Genomic DNA, 14388 nt, shown 5'->3' on the forward strand with positions numbered 1-14388 from the left:
CATTATACACACAATACTTCTTAGCAAATGAACATAAAACATTTGGCATATATTCCATCTTAGCATTACTTGGCAACCTTTGGAACGGTTGACCCCACATGGCCACAGGGCGTAAAGTTGCTTCCCCACTTTCTTTAAAACTTGAGCATCTTCATAAAGTGGAAAAGTGCCCATCGTCGATCTTCAAATGATCGACAATTTCACAAGATTCACTTTCTTTGAAACCAATCATCAACCTTATCCAATGAAATGAAGCTAACCTACCAAGTGTTCTGACACTTTTCTAACTATTCTAACACCTTTCCAACTTGGCAACCCACAAGCTAAGTGACCTCAGAAATTAAACATGTCATCAAGGTGCTTCCCCACATTCTTTAAATTTTTCTCATCTTCATATTGTGGGAAAATACTCACCATTGATCTTCAGATGATTAACAGAGCAACAAATTGTTTTTACTTTAGTCCTAGTTATCAAATACATCCAATGAAGTAGCTTCAAATTTCCAACGTGTTTTGACAACCCTAAGTTGTTCTAACAAGTTTATCTTTTGTGGCCCATAACATAGATGTCTTCAGCAAATCCACATGTCCAATAGTCACTTCCCCACATTCTTTAAAGTTTGAGAAATTTCAAATTGTGGGAAAGTGACGCTCATGGATCTTCTTATGATCAATGGTTAAGACTTAAAGCATATAGGGTTAAAGACTTTCACAGGAATACTTCGTAGGTTGACCCATGATCAAATCCATGGCTAAATCAAAGGTTAAAGTAAAAATATTTATGGAAAAATATTTTAAAATAAACATGGAAAATTTGGAATAAATATTTTCTAAGGCAAAAAAACTTCCCATGTATTTTTAAAAAGAACCAAAGCAACCCTATTTTTGGAAACCTAGGGCATAAATAATACTAAGGTAAACATGAAATTTGAGGTTTTTGTCTAGGGCAAACAAGTTTTAACACACACGACCTCTAATTTCAATGAGTCAACTAGGCTTTCACTGTAAAATACAACAAATTTTTGATGTGAAAAACTAGGCCAATAGTAACCATAATTTTTTTTTTAAAATAAAAAAATATTTAAGTTAAAAAATTATTCTCCCCAGAAAAGTAGTACATATGAAAAATCAATATTTTTAAAGAATGACAGTCATTTTGACAAGAATAGTTTTTTTTGCTACAAATGATAGTGAGGTAATTTTCTTGATGTTGGATCTGTAACATCAATAGCTAGAGGATACATTTGGTTTGATTCAATTTGCTTGCATATTGTATAGTTTATGAAGTTTAAAGTGACATCATTTGTAATTTAGACATACGTTCATTTTGACAAGCTTAACTTGAACTCAATATATCATAAATCAAATTTTCCTTTTTCAATAGAAAGCTAACTTTGTAACCTATTTCCTAGAGATTTTTCAAAAAATCTCAAAGTGTTGAACTTAGTCGGTGTTCAATCGTTAATCAACCTATAATGAGTTAAACTCATATTTTTGAAAGTCTTAATGAATATAATACCTATTAAAATCATAGTCATTAGAAAGATTGCTCTAAGAAACACAATTTAACATTTTTAGATTTATAGTATGAGGTCATTTGATCCCAATATCGAGGGTCAAAAGGCCATTTTTTTTGAAAAAGAACAATTTTTTTTTAAAAAAACATGTTCGTGTGAACACTCTATTTGCGTGAACATATAGTATATGTTCATGTGAACAAACATTCACACAAACATGTCTATCAAAAAAATATCAGTTTGAAGGAAAAAAACAATGATTTTAGATGTTTCGATGAACCCTAGGGTTCATGCAAACCATTCAAATATGTTCACATGAACATATAATGAAATAGGGTTCACACGAACATTATTTATGTGTTCACATAAACCCTAGGGTTTGCACAAACCCCCAAAATTTGATTTTGTTTTAGTGTTGCCAAGTTTCTTCATACCAAAAAGTGACACCCACTATAATGGGCTCACCCAGTATTTAGCTTATACCAAGTAGAACAAATTGTCTAAGAGGTGATAGCTAAAAAGTGCATCTAACTTTCAAAGTGGAACTATTCAAAATATTCTTAGTGAGGCTAATCTATGAACATAGCCATATCCATATATTCATCGAAAGACAAATGGAGTACTCTTATTGAGATAGGTTTATGAAGTTAAAATAAACATGATATCAAAAATTGCAAACCAAGTTCCAATAGAAGATTCCATAGGGTCATTTCAATAAGAAGTTGTGAAGATCATACCTCACAAAGTGATAATGGCCACTTAATCAGTTTAAATAATTGTAAGCACGAGAAGGGGATATGAGACGGGATTAACCTTCCTAACAAAGAGGGTTAGGAAGCTTATACACCACTTTAAGAATACATAACACAAGATTTCTCAAATGAATCAAAACATATCAGCAAAAAGGCCACACTCTCACAAGAGAAAGATGATATTCATAAAACAAGATTGCGTGATATTCTAAAGATAATCAAAGACAAAAGGGTTGGAAGGAAGCTTACGAGAGAGGCAATGGTAAAAAAAAAACTCACTCTAACTCTCCCACAAAAATATTGGGGGGACCTCTACAAAGTATGGAGGGGGTAATTAGCACCCACAACATTCACAGTAGGCAAGTAGTAGATGTAGGAAACTTGTTAAAGTTTTGGAGAGAAAAAAATGGTAGTTCCTACTTTATAAGGCCATGAATGGGTGTAATTCCTCTAAAATATCATTCAAGAAACAAGATTCCCAAAGGGAGAGGAAATGTGACTTTTAAACTAATATATTTAGGAATGAATGGATAAATTCAGCCCTTTCCTTCTCTAATTCAAGAAGTCTATGACCTATTTGGTTTACCCCAACATCATGATCTACTTCAAGATGATTCAATTAGGGACCCAATGATTGTGACAAATGTGGTAAGATCCAAAACTACCCCGAATTGAAGATTGTATTCTCTTTTGGAAGTGGTGTTATCTTTGATTAACAAATATGAGCAAGTTAAAATTAATCACATCAACAACTCGAAGGGAATAGTTTAGTGCGTGGTTTAGCCACGATGGGTGTGGAGTAAACCATCTCAAAAAAATTGAATATAGAAGGCTTAAAGGAAATAATACGAAAATAATATAGAAGGCTTAAAGGAAGCCGCGGCTCTTGGTAGTAGTTATAAAAAGATAATCAGCTTCTTAGTTCACCGATTTTAAAAGAAGATGTCAAGTGTACTCATCTCTTATAAAGACTTATAATTATGAGGAAAGAATTCGAAGGCCTCCTAATCAAAAGAATTTTATATATATATTTCAAATAGTGACATCATATTATTATTTTGTCCAAGGTAATACCTATTAGGATACACATATCTAAATACATGTATACTTGGGTGATTATTTTATCTTCATATCCTCCCAAGGTATACACATATTTATATATGTATGTTAATAGAGATGAGCTTGAATAATTTAATACTATGGTGGAACCATACTTTTATACTTATGTGCATATACATATATATACACAATAAAGTGATGAGAATGTCAACATAAACCATTAAAGGTACGTATTTTGATTATGTTAAAATGTTTTATGTTTTATTGATTGTCTAATAGGTCATATGTGTCAAATATGTGTACCTTGTTATGCAGTCGCTAGGTTCTTACCAAGGTAGTTAGAGGTCATACATATCGATTGGATAAATGGACTAAGATAGTACCCCATTCCGTAGATCTCATTAAACAATGCTCCCTCACTGCTCTACAACCACCTGTGCAATATTTTCTACAATAATAACAAGTTCTCATGATAAATCTATATCAACATATAATATAGATAGTAGAAAATAAATTAGTTAATTACCATTATTCAAAAATAAGCAACTGCTAATTACCATCATCAACGTATGAGAAGTAACGTTTAACTACCTTCATCAACATATGACAAGTAACGACTAACTACTATAATCAATAAATGATTGCACATTGTACATAGTAATTGATATCAACCATGAACCAACTGTCACATATACTCTTTTGACATATAGAGGAAGAAAAAACATAGCTTTAAAGTCAAAATTTCAGAATGTAACATTATTAGTCAGGATTCGGAATCCGTCCTTTTATATGACAGGGGAAATAAAATGTTACAGAGTGGCTCCTCTAGATTGGCCCCGACTGTCTACGAATACGCGTGTAACCTTTCCTTTAAAAGAAACAGGTCCAGCTCTTAAATAAATGTACAGACACTAAACGCTGAGACTCTCCTTCTATGAAATCGCGGTTATAGGCATAAATTTTTACAGTAAATTTGATAGCTTTTAATTTCTTCTTTGCCGACCATCTAGAATTTTCTGCCGACCATAGCCATTTTCTGTACATGACTGATGCCTAGTTTGATAAATCTTTATATCTTGCATGTTATATTTGCATACTTATTTCTAAATTTGTTCCGTCCACTTTTACAAATATATTCCTAAATTAAAAATTGTTGACAATTGTTCTACACCAACAAAGAAAGTTTTGCCCTTGATAGTCACAATTTGTGCTGTTATCGTTGAAGAAGGATCAGTGTTTTAGAGATGCCTCAAGTTTCCCTATTATAAGGGAAGCATTTCTTGAGTTTCAGAATGCATCTTTGATCTTATTCAAGAAAATTCTGAATTTCTACCCACTGTACCTTAATTCACCCTATATCTATTAGTTGCTGCATTTTTTCTTCAGGACCGGTCAGTCTTTGAATGCACCTTTGGCTGTATCTTTGCAGTGTCTTTCTTAACAGTTTAAATCCTCTCCATTTAATAATAGTGGCAGTGTCATAGGCAGTCATAAGGAAATACAGTTTCATCTTCTTGTAGAAGCACAATCCATTTCTAACAAAATTTCTTGATTAAAACTGTATCTTAATGGTTCTGGGTATGTCAAAATACTAGTTGCTATATGTATAGCATCCCAGTGTCTTATATTACAGATCTCAGTTGCAGATGCAGAGAATGTGTCGTCCATAAGCTTCGAGCTAAATGGCACAAACCATGTTCAGCTGGATGGCGATGCCGTCTTTGTGGGTGGACATGTGTTCCAACTTACGGACAGCAAAAAGGGTCTAAACGGCGGAAGTGCAGGCAGAGTAGTATGCAATACCCCTATTCCGCTTGGTACCAATTCCAGCTTTACTACGCATTTTCAATTCAAAATCAACTGGACCCATGACAACTGGATCTGATATCGGTGGCGATGGATTTGCTTTCTTCATGGCGTCTCTGACATCTGTTTTTCACGTCGCGTACAGAGCAGATGCCGGATACCTCGGTCTCTTTAGTCCCGAACAAAATGGTCATCTTTCCAACCAACTTGTGGCTGTTGAATTCGACACATATAAAACTGACTGGGATTCAGATGACAATCACATTGGAATTGATGTGAATAACATTGCGTCTGAAGCCTCTGTTCGTCTGGATCAGAGATTGACTAATGCAAAGATATGGGACGCTAGGATAGATTACCGCGGCGAAGAAAATATGTTGAGTGTGTCTGCTCGATCAGAGGGCAAAATAGCAGGGCAATTGCCATATAGCATAAATTTGACAAGATATCTTCCTTCAGATATGTACCTCAAGCGAGATTCATCGACTACTTTCTTGGAACTTTACGGCTAACTTTACTAGTGTTATCTCTGGTTCAACTGATATAAAACCATCCAAGTAGGTGTAGCAGTGGGCTCTGCCGTTTTGGTTGTGCCGATTTTGATGTTCCTCGTCATTTGGCGAAGGAGGGGGGAAAAACAGGGCATTGGAGAGGAAGAGCAGCTGGATATGGATATAGCACTGGAATATGTACCGCGGAAATTTACATACTCTGAGCTCAGTGCGGGCACCAGTGATTTCAGTGAGGAAAAGAGGCTTGGGCGAGGAGGATTCGGGGATGTGTACAAGGGCACTTTAGTACAGTCGGATGAAATAGTTGCAGTGAAGTGCATCTCTGCAGGATCAAAACAGGGGAAAAAGGAGTACCTTGCCGAAATAAGCACAATCACCCGTCTGAGACATCACAATTTGGTACAGCTGTTGGGTTGGTGCCATGAGAAGGGCCAGCTGCTGCTGGTGTATGAGTACATGCCTAATGGGAGTCTTGACAATTTCCTCTTTGGCGAAAGGAACGTGGAACTAGAGTGGAGCCGCAGATATAGAATCGCCATTGACATAGCCAGTGCAGTTCTTTATCTTCACGAGTCATGGGATGAATGTGTAGTGCACAGAGACATCAAATCCAGCATTGTCCTGCTTGATTCTGAATTCAGTGCGAAGTTGGGTGATTTTGGATTGGCTCGCATTGGGAAGCATGATCATAGGTTTCAGACCAGCAAGCTAGCGGGGACATTAGGGTACCTCGCACCCGAATGTGTAGTCAGGGGAATATTTAGTACAGAGTCGGATGTGTTCCGCTTTGGTGCAGTTGCTTTGGAAATAGCTTGCGGAAGAGCGGAACTAGATCAAAACCTGGAATGCCCAGAAACACGGCTTGTGGAATGGGTTTGGGAGTTGTATGGTGAAAGCAGGTTGCTCGATGCGGCAGACAATAATTTAGGGGGAGTGTTTGAGAGGGCAGAGATGGAATAGCTAATGATGATAGGATTATGGTGCTCTCATCCGGATCCTTTTACAAGACCCAAAATAAGGCAAGTTCTGCAGCTCCTCAACTTTGAAGTGCCTATGCCTCGTCTATCATGCACACTGCCTAATGCCACAGATTCTCTCAGTCCTCAAAATTTGTGCCTCCAGATTCGGGCTCTACCGATATACCAAGGTAAGACAATTGCTTCACCACTTCCACGCATGGACTGCCTTAGGCCTACACCTCCTCTACCCAGGACTTAGAAGTGGTAGTGTTTCTATTCAAAATATCAGAATTCCACAATTTATATATGTATTTATATATGTATTGATTTCGTGTTTGGGAACATACTACATAACCTAGCATCAAAATGTTTCCCTAAAGTTAAGAAATTCTGTGCCATGCCCTTTAAGTTTCGAGGCATGTTTCATGTTTCGTGTTTTATGTTTTTGGATGTTTTTCTTTTCTTTTTAAACTTAGGGTGTCTCTCTGATCTAGCCAAGTGCTTTGTAGGCTGAGGTGAGTTTGGGAAGACTAATATTCCCGATGCTCCTACTCAGCGATCAAACTAGGCCCTCATATTCAAATCTAAAAGCATAGAGAAATAACCCACAATCTTAAGCTTCCTCTGCTGATCAAACGGGCTTTGGGGTGAACCCATGCTTTTGGGTGTTAATCTTCCAATCTGGTGCACTGGGCTATGAGCGCAAATATATTGTAACCATAAGATGGAGAGATAGAAGCAAACTATTATCGACAATGGCATAGACTTGGCATATTCGCCGTTAAGATTTCACATTCCAGGCTTCTCTCTCCAATGTGAGGGATAATATGATGTAATTTGACCATTTACATTTGTGAAATATTATATCATATGAAGCTTTGAAAACAAGGGAAAAATAGAGCACGCCAAAAACTAAGAAGCACAAATTTAACACGAACACAAATTAAATCTTATTTATTGAACAAATTCATTGCATCTTTCTTTAGAGAGTACTTTTCCTGACTTACAAACTTTTTGTTCTAGTTTAATTACTCAGCAGCTAGTGATAGTTATAGAGAGTTTCATACAAAAACCGGTTCACATGCAAATCCCACAACCAATCCTTTACTGGGGTTTTGGGGATTGTTTGATGAGGGCAAGTTGTTCGAAGCAGCAGATAACATTTTGTTGGGGGTGTTTGACATGGCAGAATTAGAACTACTAGTAGTGATAAGGTTATGGTTCTCTCATCCAGATCCTTCTACAAAACCCAAAATAAGGCATGTTCTCCAGATTCTAAACTTTGAAGTGCCTATGCCTCGTCTACTCAGCACAATGCCCACATATTCTCCTCTAAAACAAGTTTTTTCTTTTCAGTCGTCAAATTTTGTTGCTCATTCAGACTCTGGGTCTAACAATGTAACAAGCAATCGTAGTTGGGCAGGTTTAAGCACTGATAATATTGAATTAGTTGTTAGTGTTTCCTTTTAGATTCTTGATACAGTATAATTATCTCTTTTCTTTTATAAATCTAATAGTTGTATTGGGCATTGACAAATCAAAATTTTGGTACAATGGCAACCCTAGTTTGTAATAAGTGGTATCAGAGCTTGGTTAATTTAAGGAAACTAATCTTGTGTTCTATAAATCTAATAATTATGTCTGAATTATATGAACCATCGACAGGTCAATTCCTTTGATGCAAAGGAAACCTTAACTTAGTAAACAAGTCAGCAAGTTGACTGCTCTAATGTTTTGATAGATGGATTATTTGTGCTCAATAAAATATCATAAAGTTCAAAACTATTTCTCTTCAAGGCTTGTTATTTTGTAGGGACAGATAATTTCTTCTTCCTTTGTAATGTTCGACGAAGATACTAAATTTTGAAATTTAATTGATTCAAGTTGCAAGCAGCTAGAGTCCTCGTTTCTTGAAAAACATGGGCTTCTATAGTCTTGTATGTATTGATTTGTCCTAAGGAAACTATGTGCCAACCCTCCTTCCTTCCACCAAAGCAATAGTAGGAGGGAGCGAACCGAAATGCATGGACTAGTTGGAACTACAATTAATGCCATTTCTATGTAACTATAATAAAGAAGGGGAGTGGACAGGATTGGAACTAGCAATTACTGGGTAAACAAGCTCCCTTCTGTCGATCTTACTAGCACATGCATGAGTCCTACTGAACCTATAAAGAAGATGGGGCTTTGATGTTGTTGATAGTGTTGATATTGTGAAGGCCAACAATCACACCTTTCTTCCCTCCAATAAGCGAGTCTCTTGGTTTCCTGAGACTTTTCATTTGTAATATTATTGAAGCCTTTTTTATATGTTGCTCCTACTCATTTGTAATAACCTTTTTACATATTAATTCAATACTCTGCAGTCTGGACATAGCCACTATTGTGGTGAACCAGGATAAATTTGGTGTTGCGTATTTTTCTTATTGCATCTATTTTATTTCTCTATTTAAATCCTTTCAATTGGTATCAGAGCATGAGGTGTGCAAATTGGGAAATCGGTGTTGAATTTTTTCGAAAAGATGGAGGATATGAAAATAGAGAAATTTATAGGCAAGAATTATAGCCTGTGGAAAGTGCAGATGTGCTCCTTGTTGGTTAAGAAAGACTTAGCTCTCGCAATCGAAGGAAAGTCTAAGAAACTGTCTACAATGTCTAATGAAGATTGGGAAAAGATGGATGAGAAGGCGATGGCATCCATTTTTCTCTCGCTAGCAAAAAATGTCTTGTTCAATGTCTCAAACGAGAAGTCAATGAAAGAAGTTTGGGACAAACTTCAAAATATGTATCAAATGGCGTCAGCTGCAAACAAAATCTTCATTATGAAGAAACTCTACAAACTAAAAATGAAGGAAGGGACTGCGATGTCAAATCATATAAATGATTTGAATACCCTATTATGTCAAGCAAGCTCGGTTGGTATGACTCAAGATGACGAAGTCCAAGCCATCATCTTGTTATGTTCATTACTTGACAGTTGGGATCTTGTAGTTACAACTGTAAGTACTTCAAACTCTACGAAGTCAAAGCTGGCCTACGACGATGTTGTTGCCACTTTATTAAGTGAAGACATAAGAAGGAGTAACAAAGACTCCTCATCCGGTGATGCTCTCACCATGGTCAGCACTGAGTGAAGGGGAAGAAACCATCATAGAGGTAATAACCATAACAATCAAAGGAAATCCAAATCACCCAATCATTCAAGGTCAAGAGGTAGGAATGGAGAATGTTGGTTTTGTGGTAAGCCTGGCCACATAAAGAGAAATTGTCGGGCTTACAAGAAAGCACAAGAAAATGTGAGAAATATTGAAGCAAATACAGCCTATGAGAAAGATGAAAGCGCTCTAGTTCTTTCTACAAGTGACTCAAAATCAGATTCGTGGGTGATAGATTCCAGAGCTTCCTTCCATGTCACTTCATGTACGGATTGTTTCACAAATTACCATGAAGGTCAATTTGGAGAGGTATTTCTTGGAGACAACAAATCTTGCGAAATAGTTGGCAAAGGTGACATTTTGTTATAGCTAGAAGATGGAGGGCAATGGTTGTTAAAAGATGTTCACCATGTTCCCAAATTAAAGAGAAATCTGATTTCCATCAGTCAACTCTTTGCACAAGGATATTATCCATCCTTACATCCGGATACTTGGAAAGTTACCAAGGGTTCGAGAATAATTGCCAAGGGAAATAAAGTTGGTAATCTTTATCTTCTTGAGAACCCTACTGAAATAGGGGCTGCTATGACAGTCATGGGTAGCGATGCAGCAATTTGGCATCAAAGATTAGGCCACATGAGCAAAAAGGGCCTTGAGGTAATGCTCAAAAGGGATCAACTACTGGGTCTCCAATCAGAAAATTTGGAATTTTGTGAACATTGCCTTTACAGAAAGCAAAAGCGGGTCAGCTTCTTGAAAAATGGATATAATCTCAAGGAAAAACCATTGGAACTTGTACACTTAGATGTCTTTGGTCCAGTTGAGGTAAGCACTTTAGGAGGTGCAAATATTTTTGTTACTTTCCTTGATAATTGTACTAGGAAAGTATGGATATATATGATGGAAAATAAATCTGAAGCTTTTTCTAAGTTTAAAGTTTTCAGAGCTCTTGTTGAAAACCAAAGGGGCCATAAGATCAAATGTTTAAAAATGGATAATGGAGGTGAGTTTTGTTGGCTGGAGTTTGACAATTATTGTGCAAATAATGGTATTTGTAGGGTGAAAGTTGTACCCTACACCCCTCAAGAAAATGGGGTAGCAGAAAGACTCAATAAGACAATAATGGAGAAAGCTCGGTGTATGCTTTCAAATGCAGGATTGAGAAAAAAATTCTGGGCTGAGGCATGTAATACAGTCGTCCATCTCATTAATTGGAGTCCTTCAAGGTTGAACTTCAAAATTTTGGAAGAGGAATGGCAAGGTAGAAGAATTTCTTACTCTCATCTTAAAGTTTTTGGTTGTCAGGCTTTTGTACATGTGCCCAAAGAAAAGAGAAGCAAGCTGGATCCTAAATCTGAGCCTTGCATATTCGTTGGTTATGGAGAGGATCAGTTTGGCTTCAGGCTTTGGAGTTTAACTGAAAAGAAGATCATTAGGAGCAGAGATGTCATCTTTAATGAGAAGGTATTTCCTCATTCTAAAGACGAGACTCCTAACAGAGAATTCATTCCTTTACTCGATATGATGAGTAATGGCACACACTCTCAACATGGAAATACCCAGTTGTTGTATCCCACAAACAATCTCTCTCCTACATCAGTTCTTGCTCCTGCCCTTGTCTCTTCCTCATAGGATACATGGCATACTCAGGCAGAAGATTCCCTCTTCAACTCAGGAAGTTATGACAATGAAAGTGCAAACTCAGAACAATTCACTACCATAAATCAATCAGATGCTCGGCCTATATCTTCACAACCTCAGGTCTGTGAAATAGAGCACATTCACTGCCAAGGTAGTTGCCTAGGAATAAGGCATGATGGCATAGACAAAGAAATTTTTTTGGAGTATAGACATGGGACCAAGTACTTCATCCATCACAACCCTGAAGATTCTGCTCATTCCTGCTTATGTTCACAACCAACAGTAAGTTCAACTCTTTTTGAACAAAATGTTTCCAATTACATGGGTGGGCCCTGCGCTACTATAGAACCAATAGACAAGTAGAGCCATAAAAGACAATACCAAGGAAAACTCACAGCTAGATAATCTGCAGGAACACAGACTACAGATTGAATATGTTCATACATATGCGTAGGGTAATCACATTAATGCACAGGGTAATCACGTTAATCCGCAGGACATCAACGATGAGGGTGTGAGTAATCCGCGTGGTCTGAGTAATCTGTATGTTGCAAAATCCAGTCAATGGACAAAGGTTGCACAAGTTAATATGCAAGAACCAAATTTTTTTTGTTAATCAAGCAGCCTGTGGTGCGATCATGGGACACAGTTTTGATGCCGATAAACTACCAATCGGCAGTGTCATTTATCACAGGGAGAAATCAGACCACGACTTGGGCCATGTAGGGAAAATTGTAGAGAAAAATGGGCATCCACTCAATGATTCCTCTTATCCTTATCATCGCAGGTCTAAGATTAACATGGATGCCAAAGAACTCAGACACGATCATGAGTGTGTTGAAATAGAGAGGCAGGGAACTATAAAATCCAGCCACATCAGTAAAGAGGGAGTTAAAAAATTGAATGGGAAAACCTCTGTCTCTGGTTCTCCATTCGAATTAATTCAAGCTCCAACAGAGAATGTTGAAACTCATTTAAGAAGATCCAATAGAGAAAGGAGAATTCTAGTTAAATTTTCAGACTATGAGTTGTTATTTGTTGAAGAGGCAAAGCCTTCAGCTTTGATTTCCGAATTCTCAGAACCCACCACTTATAAAGCTGCACTTAAAGATGTAAACAGTGAAAAATGGCAAGTTGCGATGTGTGAAGAAATGGATTCTTTACTCAAGAATCAAACTTGGGATTTGGTCTCTCTTCCACCAAATCGAAAACCACTCAGGAACAAGTGGGTATATCATGTGAAAGAGGAAGCAGAAGGCAACAAACGCTTCAAAGCCAAATTGGTGGTAAAGGGATTTGATCAAGAAAAAGGGATAGATTTCAATGAAATCTTCTCACCGGTTGTCAAGATGACAACTATCTGAACTGTTCTGGGATTAGCAGCAGCATGAGATCTTGAGTTAGAACAACTTGATGTGAAAACCATATTCCTACATGGTGATCTAGAAGAGGAACTGTACATGGAGCAGCCTCAAGGCTTCATAAAGAAGGGACGTGAACATCTTTATTGCAGATTAAATCGGAGCTTGTATGGCCTCAAATAAGCCCCAAGAGAGTGGTATGTAAAATTTGATCACTTCATGGTTGAGCATAATTTCACAAGATGTGAATCAGACCCATGTGTCTACCTCAAGAAACTTCCAAGTGGTGAGTTTTTCATTCTTCTTCTTTATGTCGATAATATGTTAGTAGCTGGCACAAACTAAAGAATAGTTAATGAGTTGAAGCAAAAATTGGCTAGCAAATTCGCAATGAAAGATTTAGGGGCGGCCAAAAAGATTCTTGGCATGTCAATCACAAGGGATAGGAAAAAGAGGGAAATCACTTTGTCTCAAAAACAATAAATTGACAAAGTTGTTGAAAGATTTGGCATGGCTAATGCAAAAGTAACTCCTATTCCTCTTGCTAGTCACTTTCGATTAAGTTCTGAATTATGTCCTAAAACACAAGAAGAAAAAGAATTTATGGATAAAATTCCCTACAAATCAACCATTGGTAGCATTATGTATGCTATGGTTTCTACTCGCCCTGACATTGCTCATGCGGTGGGAGTTGTGAGAAGGTTCATGAGCAATCCCGAAAAAGCTCATTGGGAAGCCGTCAAATGGATACTAAGGTATCTAAAAGGCACTTCAGATTACGTCTTATGTTTTGGCGAAAACAAAGTTTAGCTACAAGGTTACACTGATTATGATCTTGCCGGAGACTTCGATAATCGAAGGTCTACCACTGGTTATACCTTCACGTTTGTTGGAGCTGCGATCAGTCGGGCTTCACAGTTGCAACATTGCATTGCTCTTTCTTCAGCTGAGGTTGAATACTTAGCTCTTTCCGAAGGTGCAAGGGAAATGATTTGGCTTCAGCGGTTACTTGGTGACTTGAAAGTTCATCAAAGTGAATATAATTCATTTTGTGACAGCCGTAGTGCGATCTTCATGGCACATAATCAGTCATCACAACGTCACTCCAAGCACGTTGATGCACATGCACACTTTGTTCATCATGCAGTCGAAGAGGGCAAGCTAAAAGTTGTCAAGATTGATACCAAGATCAATCTGGCTGATATATTCACGAAGTTTGTTGCCAAAGAGAAGTTTGAATGTGCTAGAACTTCTCTTGGGCTTATGAAGAAAAGATAGATCATTCTTTGAGCAGGGTATTGGGTGATCAGTTGCAGCATTGGTTGTCCTTCATGTGGGAGTTTGTTGATATTGTGAAGGCCAACAGTCACACCTTTCTTCCCTCCAATAAGCAAGTCTCTTGGTTTCCTGAGACTTTTCATTTGTAATATTATTGGAGCCTTTTTTTATGTGTTGCTCCTACTCATTTGTAATAACCTTTTTACATATTAATTTAATACTGCGCAATCTGGACGTAGCCACTATTGTGGTGAACCAGGATAAATTTGGTGTTGCGTATTTTTCTTATTGCATCTATTTTATTTCTCTGTTTAAATCCTTTCAGATAGTGGGTAACATTTTCTATAT

General features: G+C 37.2%; 1 pseudogene; it reads left to right on the forward strand.

The window, feature by feature from the left end:
• Positions 1-6864, forward strand: part of LOC149546479 (L-type lectin-domain containing receptor kinase IX.1-like) — a 49291-nt pseudogene extending 42427 nt beyond the window's left edge.
• Positions 6865-14388: the final 7524 nt, after the last annotated feature.

Source organism: Cupressus sempervirens, chromosome 7, assembly GCF_028749045.1.
Source record: "Cupressus sempervirens isolate cs-2001-9-10 chromosome 7, ASM2874904v1, whole genome shotgun sequence".
Taxonomy (NCBI): Eukaryota; Viridiplantae; Streptophyta; class Pinopsida; order Cupressales; family Cupressaceae; genus Cupressus; species Cupressus sempervirens.